General features: G+C 43.5%; 1 long non-coding RNA gene across 1 annotated transcript in view; it reads left to right on the top strand.

The window, feature by feature from the left end:
• The window catches only part of LOC141120231 (uncharacterized), a 42,882-nt gene extending 24,033 nt beyond the window's left edge, over positions 1 to 18,849 (top strand). Inside the window, exons 2-4 of the long non-coding RNA XR_012239563.1 lie at positions 8,610 to 8,695; positions 14,893 to 14,953; positions 18,298 to 18,849. This is a non-coding gene — a long non-coding RNA (uncharacterized lncRNA). The remainder of the gene's footprint in view (positions 1 to 8,609; positions 8,696 to 14,892; positions 14,954 to 18,297) is intronic.
• The last annotated feature ends 1,624 nt before the right edge of the window (positions 18,850 to 20,473 follow it).

Here is a 20,473-nt window from a genome sequence, read left to right as displayed (position 1 = left end):
AAATGGCGTGATTGTGTAACCTTATACAAAGCACTGTTGGCTGTTATTTACTAAATGCAAAAACACATTTCACTACAAGTGCAGTTGCAACTGCACTGAAACTGCACTTGTAGTGCCAAGAGGATTTGCCCTTAGTAAATAACCCCCATTTTCAATGAAAACACCAATGACATCACCCCAAAAGTGTTGTAGCGTTGAGAGAATAATCCACACATTCTTGCTTAACAAACTTTTTTATACCTGCACAATCACATGTGCATTTACCAAAGGTTTTTCAAACAAACCAACATGTTTGTTGTATAACAATTTTTGGGGTAGCATTATCAAAAATAGAAATGTCCATTTACGAGAAAACAGGCATGTGTAAAACCAACAAGAAAGACACAAATCTTGAACTTACAAACGTCACATTTGGTAGAACTTGAAGGCAATATCAGACATGAGTATTTAGGAACTGTGTTTGATATTGCGTTCAGATGCGGTGAAGTCACCCCAGGAAAAGCCAAATTTGGAAGATGCACACCAATTTACCAATGTCAACATGTGCGACCTGCCATCACGGGGGATCAAGGGACGTGTTTTGGGTGAGCAACTCCTTCCTCTCAGCTACTTTATTATTGAGGAAGGGGTTGCACCCCCAAATCGCGTCCATTGATCTCCCGTGATGGCAGATAACACATGTTGACACACTGTGTGCATCCTCCAAATTTGGCTTTGTGAAAAATCACAAAAACATTTTGCACATTGTAGCACACCAAAAAACAAAGGGATTTGGAGGGGCTTTAAACTCGCCCCAAAACATCAATGATGTTTTATTTGTTGGAATAACATCATTGATGTTTTCTTGATGTTTTCCAATTGTAAATTACACCCCATGATCTCCCCGATCAGGAGCTGGGCATTTTCGGATGTGAAAGGATCTGGATCCACAACATCATGATCACCTAAAAAGAGAGGAACACCAAAAAAAAATTAGGTCTCAAAAATATGACGGCATCCATCTCTTACCTGAGCCTGTGGTCGCAGACACTCACCTTTTGTGGTGACTAGTTCCACCACGTCTTCTTCCTCCTGCTCAGCTTGTGTTGAGGGGGATTTCCCCTTCTTCCAGAGGGGGGGGGCTCTGGTCTCCTCGGATGAGGGGTGTCCTCCGAGTCTTTTCTCCCCTATGTAAAACAAAATGGTATAATTAGCACACAGATATTTGATGGCAGAACTAGAAATAGGAAACATTGCTTGGAAGTGGGGTACAATTGTCAATTTTTGCACAGTTCAAAAATGTAGCATTTTCAGTGTCCTTTGTCAAGCTGCAATACTTTACCTGTTTGGTACAAGCTTCACAGATGTAGCCCCCCTATAGTATACACTGGAGCACCTGTGTGGGACCCCCTAATAAAAATGGTGTTCTTTTGTCCCACACTAGTGCTCCAGTGTCCAGATGTGAAAACAGCTGCTCAGTGTCCTCTCCTTACACAGAATCTAGTTTGCATTTCATTCTACTAACAAAGCCATCTACACAACCCAATTCTTTTAAGACAAGTATAGGGCGTAAAAATGGTGGCCAAATGTATATGGCCTAAACAATGGTATTTTATAGTCCGAAAGAAAAATGTTTGATACGAACGAATAATGTGCCCATGAACATGAAAGTTGCCATTTTAAACTGTACAACAGTTCCTAAAAGCACGTGGAGCAGCACGAACGTAATAAACATAAAGAATAGGAACACAGCACAACTACTTACTTTTTTGCAGCACTCTCCGGATCTTTCTGTACTGCTCATGTTCTCGTAATTTGAGGTCCGACCACCGCTTCCTGAGCTGATCTTTTGATCGTCGTACCCCGAAATTCCAGTGCAGATTCCTGACCACTTTCGCCATGATCTTGGCCTTTCTGACATTGGGGTTGGGGTAAGGCCCATACTTTCCGTCATAGTCGGCCTTCTTCAGGATACCACCATCTCCAACATCTCCCCAAAGGACATATTTGAGTCCTTAAATCTCCTTCTGGATCGGGACGTGTCCGGATCCGGCCATCCCTCCTCCTCCTCCTCGTTGCTGTAATTAGCACGCACCTGCTGTGTCTCCGCCATGTGCTCTTCCCCCACTGCGCCGAACGAAAAGGGGCGGGGAATAGACTAGAAAGAACATCGGGCGGAATTACACGCATGCGCAGTGTGTATAAAGCGTAACACGCATGCGTCTTACGTACGATCTGTAAACGGAGGAAGCAGCATCGGAGGCGCCGATCGTGATAACAAAGGTAGTGTCACAGACCTAGCCGGGACAGAGGCTGTTGGAGAGGACTGTATGCAAGCCTGTTGCCTTTTGATTATGGGCCCTGGATTTTCAATGGATTCATTCTGTTGGGACACATCCTGTGAGGACATGCTGGTGTCATCAACCTGTGTTTATGTTAATTGAATGAGCTAATGACATTTTCCTCTATACAATGTAGGAGACGGGACGACTGCTATTGTGTTAATTAACTGTATGAAGCTCGGTGACCACAAGTCTGGGCGAAAGGTCATGTCTCAGTCACCTAGGCTGTATAAAGGATTAGATAATTAGCTCATGTTAATTAAGTTACAGTTGTATTGTTAGAGGAGGTTCCAACGGCATATAAAGTCTTGTAACTTTGATTCATAATAAACAGTCCATGTTAGCAGTGAAGCAAGTGTCGCCTTGTTTTCTGCTCAGAGAGGTTGGAATATCTGATATCTGTATACAGACTGGGAGGAAGTGGTATATGATGGAAGCACTCAAGCGGAGTGTGGGACGTTCCGTGACATTGGTGGCAAGCAGCGGGAAAGCTTCCTACAGACTGGGACATCCAAACTTCCATCTGGATCCAAGGTCCAGATAGCAGGAGAGGAGAGGAGAGGTACAGATACCAGCCGCCATGGATGAGGAATTCAGAAGGAGGCTGCGAGAGATGCAGATACAGCACAGAGGACCAGTATCGGAGCAGGTCCTGCTGGGATGGTGTGATTCTATTCGCTGCAAACTCTGGAAGGAAGCGCTAGCCCGTGAGCAGGGACACCAGGGAAAAATTCTCCCCTCCATCGAGGAAAGGTACTGGTCGCAGTACGGACTGCGGGTGCGGTTTTTGGGAGAAAAACCACACAAGAAGCAGACAGCTGAATTAAGCAGGCTGGTCTGGGCAGAGATAAAGCTGGATGAGAGCTACAGAGCCCTCCGGTGGCATGTATCCCAAGCATGTCCCTGGATAGTGGATGACAGCCCAACGGAAGGCTTTGGCTACGGCGGCTTGGGACTGTTGTTTGTGAAGCTGACAGGGGACCCTAACTTTGGGAGTGATTTGGAGCGGCGGGTGGACGAAATCATGGATTTCAGAGAAGGGCTACTGAACATTTCGGAAGTGCACTGGGCACTGGAAGATTTGGAGTTTCTGGCCGTTCAGGAATGGGAGCTAGAGATTGCCTACAGACGGCTGCTAGACATTGCTCAGTGCCAGGGCTGGGCTCCCTTTGCCTGGGACTATCAGGAAATACCAGCTGACAACCCTGAAATCCTGGCTGAAGAGTCGGCAATGTGGCAGAGCAATAGTGTGCTTTGCCAACCTGCCCCCGCAGCTATGGAGGCGGAGGTCTTATGGCGGATGCAGCAAGTGCTGACTGACCTTGATGATCCTGTTTCTGCATGGGATAATCTTGGATGGAGGAATGTGCCTGTCCAGCAGCATGCCAGAGAATCTGCAGCGGAAAATCTGGAGATTGCCATCCCCACACCTGAAGTGCTGACAACCGGGCAGAGCTCTGCTAACCTCTGCCCAGCACTGATAGCATCTTCTGGATTCCATGGACAGGAGATGGTGAACCTCCATCCCCAGATACCAGTTGCAGAGACGGGGGATTTAATAGACTTTTCTGCTGAGGAAGAACAACCTGATGAGCCTCCAGCAGAAGAGCTGCTATCAGGGCCAAAGTTCACTGTGTTCTGCCCAGCACCAACAGTGGCTTCGGCCTTCTTGAGAGAAGAGGTAGTCGGCCTTTCTCCCACAACACTGACAGGGACATGTGATTTTCTGCCAGCAGCATCTATGGAGTTAAAACAAACTTCTCCAGCTGAAGATCTGGTAACTGAACAGAGGGTCCAAGACCTCTGTCCCACACTTTTACCAATTCCAGAGACTGGGGATTTATTAGACGTTTCTGTAGAGGAGGAACCACCTGGCAAACCCCCAGCAGAAGTGCTGGCAACCGGACAGAGGGTCCAAGACCTCTGCCCCACACCTGCAGCAATTGTGGAGGCTCAGGCTGAGAAGATGGCAATCACTTCCCAGCAGCAGATACAGGGGGAGAAGGGAGAGGAGGTGTGTGTTGTCCCTCCCCAACAGTTGGCCAGGGTGGAGGAAGTGGGCTTTCCTCCCCAGCAAAGATCCGTGTACCTGGGAGACAGTACCATCGACATGTCGTCCCAGCAGCCAGATGAGGGAATGGAAAAGGAAGCAGCCGGCTCACCTCCCCAATGGCAGCTACACAGTTTGGGAGTGGAGGAAGCCAGCCTCCTGCCCCAACAGTTAGCCGGAGCAGAGGATGCGGAGTCCCCAGCAGAAGTGCTGGCAACAGGGCAGAGTGCTACCAACCTCTGCCCAGCACCGGCAACAACTACAGAGTTCCAGGGAGGCGGGGCAGTCGGCCTCCCTCTCCAACAGTTAGCCGGAACAGATGGTGTGGGGTTTCCAGCAGAAGGGCTGGCAACAGGGCCGAGGACTGCTGGACTCTGTCCTCAACTAACAGAGGATGGATTTCCTGTGAAGGTGGATGGGACTTCAGTCTCCACCTGTATACCCCAGGGATGCTGGGCAGTGGGCCCGATCCCCAACAGCATGACAGAGTGAGCCCAGACACCCTGTCTTCTCTCCAGCGGCAGAAAGGATTCCAGGGAGAAGAGCCAGTCCAGGCCTCTCCCCAGCGGCAGATATGTTCTCTGAGAGAGGCAGAGGTTGGCTGGGTGAGTAATACTCTGTTTGGAACAATTTGTTTGGGGTACTGTGTGGGTACAGGCAGTAGAGGACTGGAACTATGGACTAACTTCGGAGTCAACCCGTCTGGGGTCTCCTCCTGTGTTAGTCTCCTGCCGAAAGGGGAGAAATGTCACAGACCTAGCCGGGACAGAGGCTGTTGGAGAGGACTGTATGCAAGCCTGTTGCCTTTTGATTATGGGCCCTGGATTTTCAATGGATTCATTCTGTTGGGACACATCCTGTGAGGAGATGCTGGTGTCATCAACCTGTGTTTATGTTAATTGAATGAGCTAATGACATTGTCCTCTATACAATGTAGGAGACGGGACGACTGCTATTGTGTTAATTAACTGTATGAAGCTCGGTGACCACAAGTCTGGGCGAAAGGTCATGTCTCAGTCACCTAGGCTGTATAAAGGATTAGATAATTAGCTCATGTTAATTAAGTTACAGTTGTATTGTTAGAGGAGGTTCCAACGGCATATAAAGTCTTGTAACTTTTATTCATAATAAACAGTCCATGTTAGCAGTGAAGCAAGTGTCGCCTTGTTTTCTGCTCAGAGAGGTTGGAATATCTGATATCTGTATACAGACTGGGAGGAAGTGGTATATGACGGAAGCACTCAAGCAGTGTGTGGGACGTTCCGTGACAGGTAGGATCTAAACTTGGGCCGATACTGCTTCGAAATGGAAGCCTATATTGTAACAAGATTAGAGGAGTTTGGCCTGACATTAGGGTTTGCCTTGTGTTGTGTCTTGCAGAGAAAATGGATGGGTTCAACGACCACAATTTCCTCCCCCTGTTCATTGACAAATACAGGGAGCTGCCCTGTCTGTGGCAAGTGAGACATCCTCATTACAACCATAAACAAAAGAGGCAGGCAGCGCTGGAGAAACTGCTGAAGTTGGTGAAGCCGGTGGTCCCCACAGCAACCATCCCTTATTTAAAAGCCAAAATTGGTGGCCTGAGGAGCACTTATCTTAGGGAGCGCAAGAAGGTCACAGATTCCCAGAGGTCCGGAGCTGCAGCAGATGACGTTTATGTCCCCAGGCTGTGGTACTATGAGAGACTGCGGTTTCTGTCAGACCACACTGAAGTCAGGGAATCACTCTCTACTCTTACTTCCACGCTTCCTTCCACCCCAGCTGAGGCTTCCGATGTCCAACCTGGGCCTTCCAGCCAGGAAGAAGTGGAGGAGCCCAGTTGGAGCCAGGTATAGCATTCTTCTACAGATTTCTGGTCAATAAATAAATGATGTTTATTAGATGTTATTATTGATCACTAATTGCTGATTGAAAAAAGTGTTTTACATATCAATAGACAGTAGTGGGCACCAAAATTTGGGACAAGAATGAAAAATGCTGGGCTCAGAAGGATAGTCTGTTATATTTGTTAACATTCAATTTGCAACAGTCAGGAGGTGAATATTGTGTGTGATTGATGAATAAAAAACTAAAACAATGTCCCTTTTTCATACACAGGAAGACTTCAGCCAGGAGGAGGTTGTGGAATGTGGCAGTCAGGAGGAGGCGGGGATTAGTGGCAGCCAGGAGGAGGCAGGGCTAAGTGTCAGCCAAGAGAAGCCTGGGACCAGTCGCAGCCTGACAGAATCACAGGTTCCTCCCCTCCGCCTTTCATATAAAAGAGCCAGGAAGGCCACTCCGAGTCCCGTGCAGGATTCTGCGTTCAGGCTCATTCAGGAGGCTTTGGCGTCCCTACGAGCCTTACCCACTCCTGAAGAGGCCTTTGCCTGCATGGCTGCCACAAAACTGCAGGGCATGCAGGAGGGTCAACGCAGGCTCTGTGAGGACCTTCTGTATAAAGGCCTATGTAAGGGGGTGAGTGGGGAACTAACACCCAAGACCGACGTCATTGAGTTGGACCATCCTCCTCCTCCTCCTCCTGCTGCCACAACTCCACCACCACAGCCACAGCGTGGAAGGAAGCGTGGAAAGAAGACCTGAGAGTGATGACCCTGGGTTCAGTCTGGTCTGACAAAAGCTGCAGTCTCTCGTATGACCACAGCCTGGGGACACAGATGTCATCTGCTGCTTTCCGGATCTCTGGGACTTCTGGACCAGACTGCCCTCCCTTAGATAAGGACTCCTCAGGCCACCAATTTTGCTTTTAAATAATTGATGTCTGCCCTGGGGGTCCAAGGCTTCACCCACTTCTGCAGTTTCTCCAGCATTGCCTCCCTCTTTGTTTAGTTGTGAGCCCTTAATAACATTTTTTTTTGTGTGTGTTTTCATCCAAAAAGGACAGTTTGTTGGTGACGATTCAGGTACATTTCTAACATAAAATGTGAAATTAACAAGGGACAACAACACCAAACAATCTCCTACAGATCTTATAGAACAACATATCAATGGTGTTGTGGGAACTTGTCACAAAAAACACACACAAACATTTTCGGGAGTACAAATAAAAATCCCCCCCAAAAAAATAACACCCTTCAAAAAAATACAAACACAAAAAAAAAATCTACATTAAAGCCAAAAAAAAAAAAAATACAACAAAAATATGTTGTCAGATGTGAGAAATCAAAATATATTGAGGGAATCCCGATAAATAGTAACAAAATAAGTTTGTGAGAAGTCTGTGTGAATATGAGCAGCAAAATACTATATTCTTGTCACATTATAAAGAAGAAGAGATTGCGCTGTATTAAACCAGCGTGACGAAAGTGCTGTATCCATTGCGAACGCTAAGTTTACCAGAAAGAGCTGTTCCGTGTCGGAATTTCTTCTGAGCATGCGTGGCACTTTGTGCGTCGGAACAGGCAACACACGGTCGGAATTGACGCGATCGGATTTTGTTGTCGGAAAATTTTATCTCCTGCTCTCCAACTTTGTGTGTCGGAAAATCCGATGGAAAATTTCCGATGGAGCCCACACACAGTCGGAATTTCCGACAACACGCTCCGATCGGACATTTTCCATCGGAAAATCTGACCGTGTGTACGGGGCAATAGAGGGGAAATCTTCCAATGGGGATACTAGTTCTGGTGAGATGGGGGTCCCCAATGAATTCCCTTAATTTGCAGGGATTCCCTCTAACTTCCTGTTTTGGCTGTCGGACAGGAAGTGACGGGAAATCTCCACAATGGGATACAGATGGCAAAAAAACTGACAGGGCTTATGACCCTCCCTTAATCTATCCAAAATAAAAAAAAAATGTTTTGCCTATAGTTCTACTTTAAGTAAGGTGACAGCACAATAGTGATCTTCTCTCCATGCATGTATTTGGTGTAATTGGCTGGTCATGTTGCTCACATGAATGGGAATTGTAATGAATTGTAATGATTGATTTGAGAATGGCATATGTGTGCTTCTAATTATGAAATGAAACATATATTAATCGCTTGGTGACAGCCTGACATGGGAGTACGACGACAGAGCGGCTCTCCTTGATCATGCACTAGAAACGTGATCCAGCACTTCCGGATAGGGTCCGTGGCCCCTGCGTGCCTATGTGACAGTTTACATAATACAGTATCGACTCGACAGACCCCTCAGGGCTATCATTCCAAGAGAACTGTTGATGTTTCTTCTAACAGTATTATTATTGGGGATTTTGAATGTAAAATGTGATGTTGTCCTATTATATCATCTGACAGTCTGCAAGTCATCTGCTCTCTGGAATCAGAATTTTTTACTGAAACAAACTACCTTTTGGTAATCCATAAAGTACAAACTGGTAGTGGTAAGTACCTTCATATTTGTTGTTGTATTATATACAGTCATATATGATTCACTAAATGGGATATTAGGTTAATTTAAAAGCCCTACTATACCTCACATTAACCACTTAAGCCCCAGACCATTTTGCTGGCCAAAGACCAGAGCACTTTTTGCGATTCGGCACTGTGTTGATTTAACTGACAATTGCGCGGTCGTGCAACGTGGCTCCTAAACCAAATTGACGTCCCTTTTTTCCCACAAATAGAGCTTTCTTTTGGTGGTATTTCATCACCTCTGTGGTTTTTATTTTTTGCGCTATAAACAAAAAAATAGCAACAGTTTTGAAAAAAAAAACACATTATTTTTTACTTTTTGCTATAATAAATATCCCCAAAAAATATATAAAAAAACATTTTTTTCTCAGTTTAGGAAGATACGTATTCTTCTACTTATTTTTGGTAAAAAAAATCGCAATAAGCGTTTATTGATTGGTTTGTGCAAAAGTTATAGCGTCTACAAAATAGGGGATAGTTTTATGGCATTTTTATTAATTTTTGTTTTTACTAGTAATGGCTGCGATCAGCGATTTTTATCATGACTGCGACATTATGGCGGACAGATTGGACACTTTTGGTGAGATTTTGGGACCATTTACATTTATACAGGGATCAGTGCGATCAAAAATGCATTGATTACTATGTAAATGTGACTGACAGTGAAGGGGTTAACCACTAGGTGGTGCTGTAGGGGCTATGTGTGTCCCAGGGAGTGATTCTAACTGTGGAGGGGAGGGGCTTTGTGTGACACGACACTGATCACCGCTCCCAATTACAGGGAGCGGTGATCAGTGACAGTGTCATTAGGCAGAACGGGGAAATGCTTATTTACATTAGTTTACTTCCTCATCGTGAGAAGATCGCGGGTAACTCGATGTCCGTGGGACCCACGATCACGCTCACGGAGCTCCTGGTGCCCACAAGCCACCTCTTAAAGGGCAAAGTACAGGTACGTTAATCTGCCTGTATGTGCCCTTCTGCCGCAGTATATGTGCGTGAGGCGGTCGGGAAGTGGTTAATGTGTTGCCTATTTTCACTTACGTGTCAGTTTCTGTACAGGTGTGATATCTTTTACATACTTATATTTAAGGCTACTTTCACACTGAGGTGCTTTTCAGGTGTTTTAGCGCTAAAAATAGCACCTGTAAAGCACCTGAAAATCGCCTCTCATGCCGCCCCAGTGTGAAAGCCCGAGCGCTCTCACACTGGAGCGGTGTGCTTGCGAGACAGGAGAAAAAAGTCCTGCAAGCAGCATCTTTGGGGTGGTTTGGAAGCGGTGTATATATCTCTCCCAAACTGTCCCTGGAATGAATGGGCAGCGCTTCGGAAAAGCTGCAACACGGGCGGTTTTAACCCTTTCTTCGGCAGCTAGCAGGGGTTAAAAGCGCCCCACTAGCAGCCGAAAAGCGCCACTTAAACAGCGGTAAAGCGCTACTAATGCTAGCAGCGCTTTACCACTAACGGACCTGCTGCCCCAGTGTGAAAGCAGCCCTAATGTTAACAGTAGCTCTATATATTATGCATATACTGATTTATACAGTGTGACTTTAAAGAAAACTAGCATTTTAATGTGTATAAATGATAATGATCTTTGCTTAAGAGCAGGGAGGATGCAAACTTTCCTTTCCATGAGTTCCCCTGTCACACTGACACTGATCACAATCATCTGAAGTCCATCACATTTTTTTAAAATGTAATTTATGGGCCAACAATGAATCGGATCTTAGCGGAGAACTAAAGGCAGATTTTTTTTTCATTTGGATAAAGTAAGGGAGGGTTATAATTCCTGTCTCATTGGGGAGATTTTCCTTTATTTACTGTCCCATTGCCAAAAGCAGAAAGTGAGACGAAATCCTTCCAAAGTAAAGGGGAATCCCTGGTCATCACCTGAACTAATGTCCCTATTGGAAGATTTCCCCTCTATTCCTGCTCTGGGGACAACCCAAATTTTTTTCATCTTCAGTAATAACGATAAATAGGACAAATAACACAGGTGAATCTCCCTAATGGCGGCACAGGCAGTAAGGAAAACCTGACAGGTGTTCTAATCTCTCTCCACTCAACAAACAATTTTGCCCTTAGTTATACTTTAACCGCTTCCCGACCGGCTCACGCCGATATACGTCGGCAGAATGGCAAGGCCGGGCAAAAGGACATACCTGTATGTCCTTTTGAATTTCCCGCCGTGCCATTGCGTGCGCGCCGCCGGCGTCGCGCGCGCCCGCCGGGAGCTCCATGAGTCGGGTCGCGGGTCCCGCGGACTCGATCGCCGCAGGGATACCCGCGATCGTCTCACGGAGAGCAGGAACGGGGAGACACACACACAGCCCAACCCCCCTACAGTTAGAAACACCTCCCTAGTACTGACTTAACCCCTCCCCGCCCCCTAGTGGTTAACCCCTTCACTGCCAGTGTCATTTACACAGGAATCAATGCATTTTTATAGCACTGATTGTTGTATAAATGACAATGGTCCCAAAAATGTGTCAAAAATGTCCGAGGTGTCCGTCATAATGTCGCAGTCACAATAAAAATGCCATAAAACTATCCCCTATTTTGTAAACGCTATAACTTTTGCGCAAACCAATCAATAAACGCTTATTGCGATTTTTTTTTTACCAAAAATATGTACCAAAAATATGTAGAAGAATACGTATCGGCCTAAACCGAGGAAAAAAAATGTTTTTTTATATATTTTTGGGGGATATTTATTATAGCACAAAGTAAAAAATAATGGTGAAAAATGGTGGAAAAAAAAAGGACGTCAATTTTGTTTGAGAGCCACGTCACACGACCGCGCAATTGTCAGTTAATGCGACACAGTGCCGAATCGCAAAAAGTGCTCTGGTCAGGAAGGGGGTAAATTCTTCCGGGGGTGAAGTGGTTAAACAAGGCTAAGAATCCCCCCTACTCTTTGTGATAGCATTCCCTTTAACCAGTTCCTGTCTGACACAAAAGAGAAGTGTGGGTTTATAAAAAATAAACATACATACTCACCTAGATAGCTGCAGCATCGACCCGATGCTGAAGCTGTCCTCCGCCAGCTCTACACCAAGAAATTACCAATAAAAGACTGCTGATCACTCATTTCTCAGTTTTCAGCAAGCAGAGATGTTTTGAAAAATGAAAAAATAAAAAATAAAATAAAAAATAAAATTTTGTTTTGTTTCTTCATTTTCCAAAAACTTGTAGCAGCAAACGAGATCTGCAAAATACTGATCATACTGACCATGCCCCTTAGCAAATACTGTGGAGTATATACTTTCCAAAAAGGGGTAATTTGGGGGGTGTTTGTACTATCCTGGCATTTTAGGACCTCTGAAACTATGATAGGTAGTCAGGAAGTGAAATGTGCAAGTTACGCCCTTTGAAAGCCTGAAGGTGGTCATTGGATTTTGGGCCCCTGTAAGTGCTAGGCTCCCAAAATGTGTCACACACGTGGTATCCCCATACTCAGTAGAAGTAGCAGAATGTGTTTTGGGGTGTAATGCCACATATACCCATGACAGATGTGAGAAATATCTCAATAAAGTGACAACTTTGTGTGAAAAAAAAAATATTTTTTTGTAATTTTTCCAAAGATTTGTGGCAAAAATAAAATCTTCCAGACTCAATGTGCCTTTCAGCAAATACCTTGGGGTATCTACTTTCCAAAACGGGGTCATTTGGGGGTGTTTCCACTGTCTTGGCATTTTAGGGCCTCCAAAAATGTGATAGCAAGTCAGGAAATTAAATCCCCTTGAAAGCCTGAAGGTTGAAAGCCCAAAGCCTGAAGGTGGTCATTGGATTTTGGGTATGTGGCTAGGCTGCCAAAAAGTCTCACACATATGTTATCCCCATACTCGGGAGAATGAAGTAGCAGAATGTGTTTTGGGGTGTAATTCCATGTATACCAATAGCATGTGTGTATCTCATTAAAGTAACAACTTTGTCTAAAAAAAAATATATATTTTTTTTTATTGTTTTTTTGGCATTTTCCAAAAACTTGTGGCAAAAAATATAATCTTCCATCTTCCATTTGTTAGTGGAACAATCACAAGTGAAGATTGCACATTAATCAATCAATTTGCATGAATTAATTAGGATATGAATAACAAGTTTGGCACGTTTATATATCAGCACCAATACTTTGAGTCACACAGGTGACATAGGAGGACTATACAGCACTGATTGATTAATGACATTCGTTTATAAAGAAGGACATTATACATGTAATTTAAGTGAATATTTTATTAATGGAATTTGTTATTTTTATGTTGGTTTGGCATGTTATGTTTTGAGCACATTTGATCACATATCATAATACAGCTCTGCAATGAGATAACGGCATAATCTAATATAGAAGAGCAATTGTTTTTGGAAATAAATTTGCCTAAGCAGCTTAATGAGAGAAACTGAGTTTTTAGTTTAGCAAAGTTTTAGTAGTCAGTAATTTTACAGCAAACTCCATGTTTTCAAAATCATTCTGATTATCCTCAGACAAGAACACCATCATTGTCAGGATGATGGAGACACAAAAATATAGATCAGGTCCATGTTTGCAAAAAGGGAGAGCTTTGAGAGCCTTCTGATTGTCTAAAGAGTTTATTTAGTGCATTCTTCTGTGCTGAAGAATTTTCAACTTCCAAAATACTATACCATAATACAGTAAAACCATGGATTGCGAGCATAATTCATTCCAGAAACATGCTTGTAATCCAAAGCACTTGCATATCAAAGCAAATTTCCCCATAATAAATAATGGAAACTCAGATGATTCATTCCACAACCATTTATTCATAAGTCCTTCAGTTTATAGTCCATATAAAAAGATTAAAGCAATGTGATGGGTTGCTTAACCATAAAATGTCCATCCACAAATGAAAGCCTCCACAAAGGGATTAGAAGCAAAATCCATCAGGAGCTGCACAGTATAAAAGAGAAGAGAGGCGACTTGAAGTGTAGAAATATGGTTACATTTAATGAGGGTACAACATTTAGCAACTCACATGGTTGATGGTTAAAAGAGGCCCATGGCATCCCCCACACCGCCGGCTCTCACCACTGTCAGTCTGCAATTGTGACAGGGAAAACTACCCTGCAGTACAGCGATCTGAAAGCGAGGCTTGAACAGCTCGTGGAGTGCAGTGTGGAAGGGAGGTCGATGGCGGTGAGGAGGATGGTCTATGTGGACAGCTTTACCCCGGATGCCTACATACTTAGATGTGCCTGTTTTAATCATCAACCATGTGAGTTGCTAAATGTTGTACCTTCATTAAATGTAACCATATTGCTACACTTAGAGGCGCCTCTTTTCTCTTTTGTACCCAGTTGCGACATGATGCTACTTGTATATCAAGACATCGCTTGTATATCAAGTCAAATGTTTTAAAACATTTTGCTTGTCTTGCAAAGTACTCTCAAACCAAGGTTTTACTGTAAGTTCAAATTCTGCATTCTATATTACTTACAATAAAATTTTGCAACATCCCCACTACAGTTGATATGTCCATCAAGTAAATTACATTTATTTTTTTCTGACTTTTTGCTCTTCAGACTCACATGGCAAGCTTAATTTCATTAGTGTAGGCTACACTGGAAAAAAAAAACAAAAAAACAATAATTCTTCATATAGAGCTTATGTATTCAAAATTTTAGTTTAGTCAAAAGTTATTTTTTTTTCAAAAGCAACAGTGTCAATGAGAATGACTGCATACACAAAGCATGGCAAGCCAGAGCCACCAAATGATGGCCAAACACCGAAACTGAATGACAGGGACTGCCAAACACTAATAAGGATTGCGGACAAATAACACTCACCTTGAAGTTGCTATTTCCATAAAATGTTCTGCAGACAACTTTACAAGGCCAATACCAACACAAGAAATGAAGCCAGTGACAACGTTTAATTTCAATTTTCGATTTTTGTTTGCTGGCAAAGTCTCAAATGTTTTAAAACAATATTTAGCTTTTCTGACCTGCTTCAGTTTAGGCAACATATGCCTGTAAGTATGCTTGCAAAACGTATATAATGCAGCAGATTTTCAGATACAAAGGTATTAACCAGCTGCTGAAGTCTACCATGAATAGTGGTTTACTCCCATATGTCTACTGTATGTCAGCTCTGTCATTTAATAATGTTATACCAAATTTCAGTTTTCTGCTATATTTTTTATTTTCACAGGAGGGTGTTAAAATGGAAATGTCTGCGAGATTCTTCCTACTTTTCCTGCTCTTTTCTCTAGGTATGTCTTCCTAACCAAATGACTTTGTTGCAGGGAATGTCAAATGTAAAAGCAAAGACTAAAGCATACATGGACTCTGCCTTTAAAACTTATATTTATTTGTGTCCAATTTTGGAAATATAGAAAATATGTTTAGTGTTTACCAGGCCCAGCCTGGATTTATGATGATACAGTATCTCACAAAAGTGAGATTTTACAATACATATCTAACCCCCCCCAAAAAAACAAAAATGTAATATATTGCAGCTCACCAATAATTTTATATTATTTCAAGTTTTCTTTTTTCTTTTTTGACCTGGTGATTTTGCCAGAATTTCGAAGGAAAATTAGGAAAAGCAGGTTCTAAAAAAGTTTCTTAGTTTTTCTAATCATTAGTGGGGTCAAATAGATGTTCGTTTTTGACCACAGTGACAAGAAAATTCGAAGAAGCAGGTTGAAAAATGTTTCTCGAATGGTAACAGTGTCCAGTATGTGCCAGTGGTGGAACTCTCAGGGTCGCAGCAGTCGTACTTGCGAGGACCAAAAGTCTCAGAGGCCCAAAAGTCTGGGATGTGGCTGCAGGGTTTCTGGCCGCAGTTATGAGCACAGAGTGTCTATTACAATCTCTCTCACACTGCCCAGACCCCGCACTGACAGCCCGCCCCTATCCTCCTCACACAGACACTCAGACAAGAGAGGAAAGAACTAGAGAAAGCAGGATCTTCTCCTCCTTCTCATCTCACCCCCCTCCTCCTGTGTGTCCCCGTGGCCCCGCTCACATGCCAATCCCTGGCAGCTCAGTGCCTCGCAAAGGGAAAATCAAACAGCCAGCAGCTAGTTAGCAGAGGAAAGGCCAGCATGTACTATGGATGCTGCAACCCTCCACAGGGGATCCACAGCTCTCCAGGACAGCCTTCCGTCCTAATCAAACTTCTCAGTGATTGAAAAGAAAGCAACACACAGGTGGGTCAGTCATTGAGGGGACTGAAGAGAGTGCATTGTCACCTCCAGAGCCCCTCTAACAGCGCAGCATCCTGCTGGGGTTTCCCTGGTGTGGTGCACTACAAGCCCCAGCATGCTCTGCCATCCTATGTGTATGTATAGCAAAGGCTAGTAGACCTTGCTTGCTTACCATAGTGGTGGAACTCCAGGGCCCAAGCCTCCATCTATGGTGAGTGAAGTGTCCCTCCCTTCCTCTCTTATCTCGCCAGCCTTTGAGCACACTAATGTAAAGGAGAGCTCTGTGGACTGTAATGTAAAGGGGGACTCTGATGTAAGTCGGGGCTTTGGTGAGTAGAGACCACCTTACATCAGGATTCCCAGAGTACCCCTTACATCAAAGTTCCCCTTTACATTACAATCCACAGCGCTCCCCCTTAGAGCCCTTTCACATGGCCGGACTCTGCCATTCGGATCCACCTGCTCAGCAGGAGATCTCTCCACTGATCCCCGCCGAGCAGGCAGATGATAGGTGCATGTCTGCTACCCTTGTGCAGAGCGGACACAGCTCACTGTTCTCTATGGGCCGGTCTGACTGTCATCCAATCCACTAGATGGATGGTGAATTGATCCCCATCTATTCATTGGATCGGATGCAGGCAGGTGTAAATGGACACATGTCTGATTACATCCACCTCCCCGCATAGAACGGGGTTGTCCAATCGCTTTGCACATGCCCCTATAGTGCAAGTGGAAATTCTGCAGACTCTGAAGTAACAGGGGCTCTGGGAACCCTGATTAAAGGGGAAAGCTGGGAATGATCATGTAAGTGGAGGCTCCAGTTACCAGAGATCCCCTTAGATCAGAGTCTACACAGTCCCCCCTTACAGTGTAAAGAAACTCTGCAAGTTCAGATGTAAATGGTAAACTGCGTATTCGGATGTAAATGGGAAACTGCGTGTTTAGATGTAAAGCAGAACTCTGTGGACTTTGATGTAAGGGGGGACTCTTGTAATTAAATATATACAGTTAGAATTATTTAATCACAAAATATATGTAAAGTGTATACTACAAAAAAGAATTTGCTGTGCGCTGCTAAAGTCTTCAAGTTTGGCTTGAAGAAAAGGTGGCAACCCTGTCCAAGATGTCAGTAAGTGGTCCTGCTGCAGGATCATAATCAAGGGCCACAAACTGGGAGAAAAGGACCCCAGGATCATTGGAAAGGACCCTGGGCCCTGTAGGTTCTAGTTGTATGGTCTCTGGTATGTGGTTATTGTTCAGTAAAATTAATTCATTCCAAAATCAAATGTTAAAAGCAAAAAAAAAATCTTTCAAACTACAAACAAATGTTCTGAGAATTTTCGGACGAATTTTCCTCCCCAATCGATCGACTCAGCTTGATCGCTTCTGATCTAAGGCTGCTTTCACACTGATCAGCTTTCTGGAAGAAAACGGGGAAGAAAAACGCATGTTAAACACATTAACTCCTATGGAACTCTTCACACTGATCAGTTTCAGGTCTGTTGCATTTCCATAGTCCTGCTTGCTATGTTTTTGGTACATGTTTGGCGTGGTAAAAAATGCTCTAAAAATGCATCTCCCCAATGCACCTCCCCATTGACACATCAAAATTATGTAAAAAATGCATCCAAAACGCACATTTTTGGTGCGGTTTATGATTCTCATGTCCTTTTTTCACAGGTGCAAAATACACTAGAAATGCGACAAAGACACGGTAAAAACACATATATGTTTTTGCCACATTTTTGTAAAGGAGCAGTGTGAAAGTAGCCTATATCGATCGGAAGGGAAGTCATGGCGATTTGACTGTTGATGTTGAATCACACATTGATCAGATAATAAAACTGAAGCATGTATGACTACCATTAGTTGGGTCAGTTCTCTGTCTACAAAGTACAAGAGAACTATAATAGGTGGTCAATTACTTTATAGGGTGTGAAGGAGTGGACAGAAAATCAGTGAATACAATGGAGAAATGTCACATGAAGGCTTCATTTATTTTTGATGAAATGTTTGATTTATTGGCTTTTCCTAAAAACATTGTGTATCATTTTATTACACACAGTATAGTTTCTACCAACTCTGTATCATGGTCCCTCTCTTTACATTACCAAAGGAAGTCCCATCATTTTGCATATTATTCTGCTTTACATAATCCTCCCTCATTACTGGAGATAAAAAAGAAAAAGATTTGTTAATCTTAAAAGCCAACAATCTGCGTGTGGCAATTCAAAAATCTCAAGATGCTTTCATTGTATCTGATCTGTATGTTTTGTCTTTACATATGGGGTATTGTGAAATGATATAAAACTTCAACTGACTCAGTAATAGAAGTATGTACCTCCGTTATGTATGTATTTATTATTTGTCAGGTAAAGCAAATAATATAATGGTTTATTTTTTAGGATCTATTGGACAGATTAGAATGGCTAAGACTCCAAATGTCATCTCTACATCACCAAGAGAGACAGTCACCATCACCTGTACAACCCACAAAGCTGTAAATGATACAAATCCAAAATTCCATGCCTTACCCCGGAACTATCAGAAACCGGAACAATCTCCACCTCTAATTATATATCATGCCTATCGCCAAAATACCGGGGTTTCAGACGAAATCAGTCACACTGTATCTATACCTGATGTCATTCTTAAAATTGCCAACTTTGAAATACCGGATGAAAGTGACTTTTACTGCCAGCAGCGCAAAGAACGTCCGATCACACAGTGATATGGAGCTGTACAAACACCTGCTGCATGTGTGCCTGTGTATTAGTATGCATGAAATCTGTATACACTTCCTGAACCTAAGGATCTTCATCTTACAGTTATCCACCTAGAATGAAATAGAAGGTGATCCCTGAACCATGTAGAGAAGTGAAGCTATACTGGAGACTATGACTCCAACACATTGTCTTTAATTCCAAATTAAACAAAGGCATACTTTTGAAATTGTATTTTCTCTGCCATGTATGTTCTATGTGAGCTACCACTTTATGAGACAGGAAGATTTAGAACATACCTGTCATCAGTAAGTACATAGAAAATAGCCAACCACCTAATCTCACTGTATAACAGGCACCCCCAGGGGCCATAATAAACCTTTAGGCAGTGCAATTAGAGAGTCATTCATAGCCAGAATGTTGAGTCCAAGAAGAGCTAGAATTGCAAGAAGTGATTGTAAAGGCTCTTTTTTTTAAAATAACAAACATATACTTACCTCCTCTGTGCAGTGGGTTTTGCACAGAACAGCCTGGATCCTCCTCTTCTTGGGTGCCTCTTTGCTGCTCCTAGCCCCTCCTTCCTTTAAGTGCCCCCTCAGTCAGCAGTTTGCTACAGGGGGCACTCAAGCTGAGTCAGAGCTCCATGTTTCCATTCAGACACAGAGCCCCGACCTTGCCCCTCCCCCTCTCTCCCCTGACCGGCTGACTGACTTTGATTGACAGCAACATTACCCAATTGTGCCGCGGCTCTGTCTCAGCCAATCAGGAGGAGTGTACTGGATGGCTGAGGGGATCGTGGACATCACTGGAGAGGGAAGGGGCTCAGGTAGGTAATTGGGGGGGGGGGGGGTGCTGGGGGGGCTGCTACACACAGAAGGTTTTTTTTATCTTTATGCATAGAATGAATTAAGATAAAAAACCTTCTGCCTTTATAACTCTTTTAAGAAATTTGATGTGGGATACAAGAAGAGATCTTAATATATGTAACAATGTAACACAGTTATGGACACCAGGGATGGGACCAGCACCATTGAAGCCATGTGTGTACTATATAATAATAATACTATGGGACCTGGGAAGTAGTAGAAGGGATCCCCAGGGGTGAGGAAAGGTTCAAGGCAAAGCATTGAGAAGTTGTGCTATGTAGCCATCCATCACAATACCTGAAAATTGAATACAAAGGATCATAATCTAAAAAAAAATTCACATGTGCACATTTAGATCCAAGGTTTGAGTGCATAACACCCTTTCAGTAAAATGGAGAGTTGACCTAGTAAGCATTTTCCTTATGTCCCAGCTTCTTACCTCTCAACTTTTTACTTTTAGATATTTCCATCAAGTGTATTTAGTATTAAGGGAATATGGAAGATGAAAAAAGTCAGTGGGGTTGATTTACTAAAGGGAAAAAGACTGTGCACTTTGAAAAGTGCAGTTGCCCTCTTCAAGAGCAGTTGCTCCAGAGCTTGGTAAATGAGCAGAAGCTCTGCTTACTTCTATCATCCAATCATGTGCAAGCAAAAATGTAGTTTTTTAAATTTTCCTTGCACGGGATTGGGTACTCTTTGCAAAGTGAAGCCTTACCTAATTTACTAAGCTCTGGAGCAATTGCACTTGCAGAGGGCAACTGCCCTCTGCAAAGTGCACAGTTTTTTTTGCCTTTAGTAAATCAGCCCCAGTGTGTAATGTAAAATCTTGCAGTATTTCAAAGACTCTGGAGGCCTGGGGCACAGGCACAGATAATGGGGCACCACATCAAAATTTTGATGGGGCCTCCTGGTGATCTCTTTCTGCTGTACCTGGCAGTGTTGAAGTAACAATAATATTAAGGGCACTTTCACACTGGTGTTGGGGGCGTCGG

Source organism: Aquarana catesbeiana, linkage group LG01, assembly GCF_042186555.1.
Source record: "Aquarana catesbeiana isolate 2022-GZ linkage group LG01, ASM4218655v1, whole genome shotgun sequence".
Lineage (NCBI taxonomy): Eukaryota > Metazoa > Chordata > Amphibia > Anura > Ranidae > Aquarana > Aquarana catesbeiana.
The sequence above is the reverse complement of the archived record's forward strand: the minus strand, read 5'-3'. Positions and strand labels throughout refer to the sequence as shown.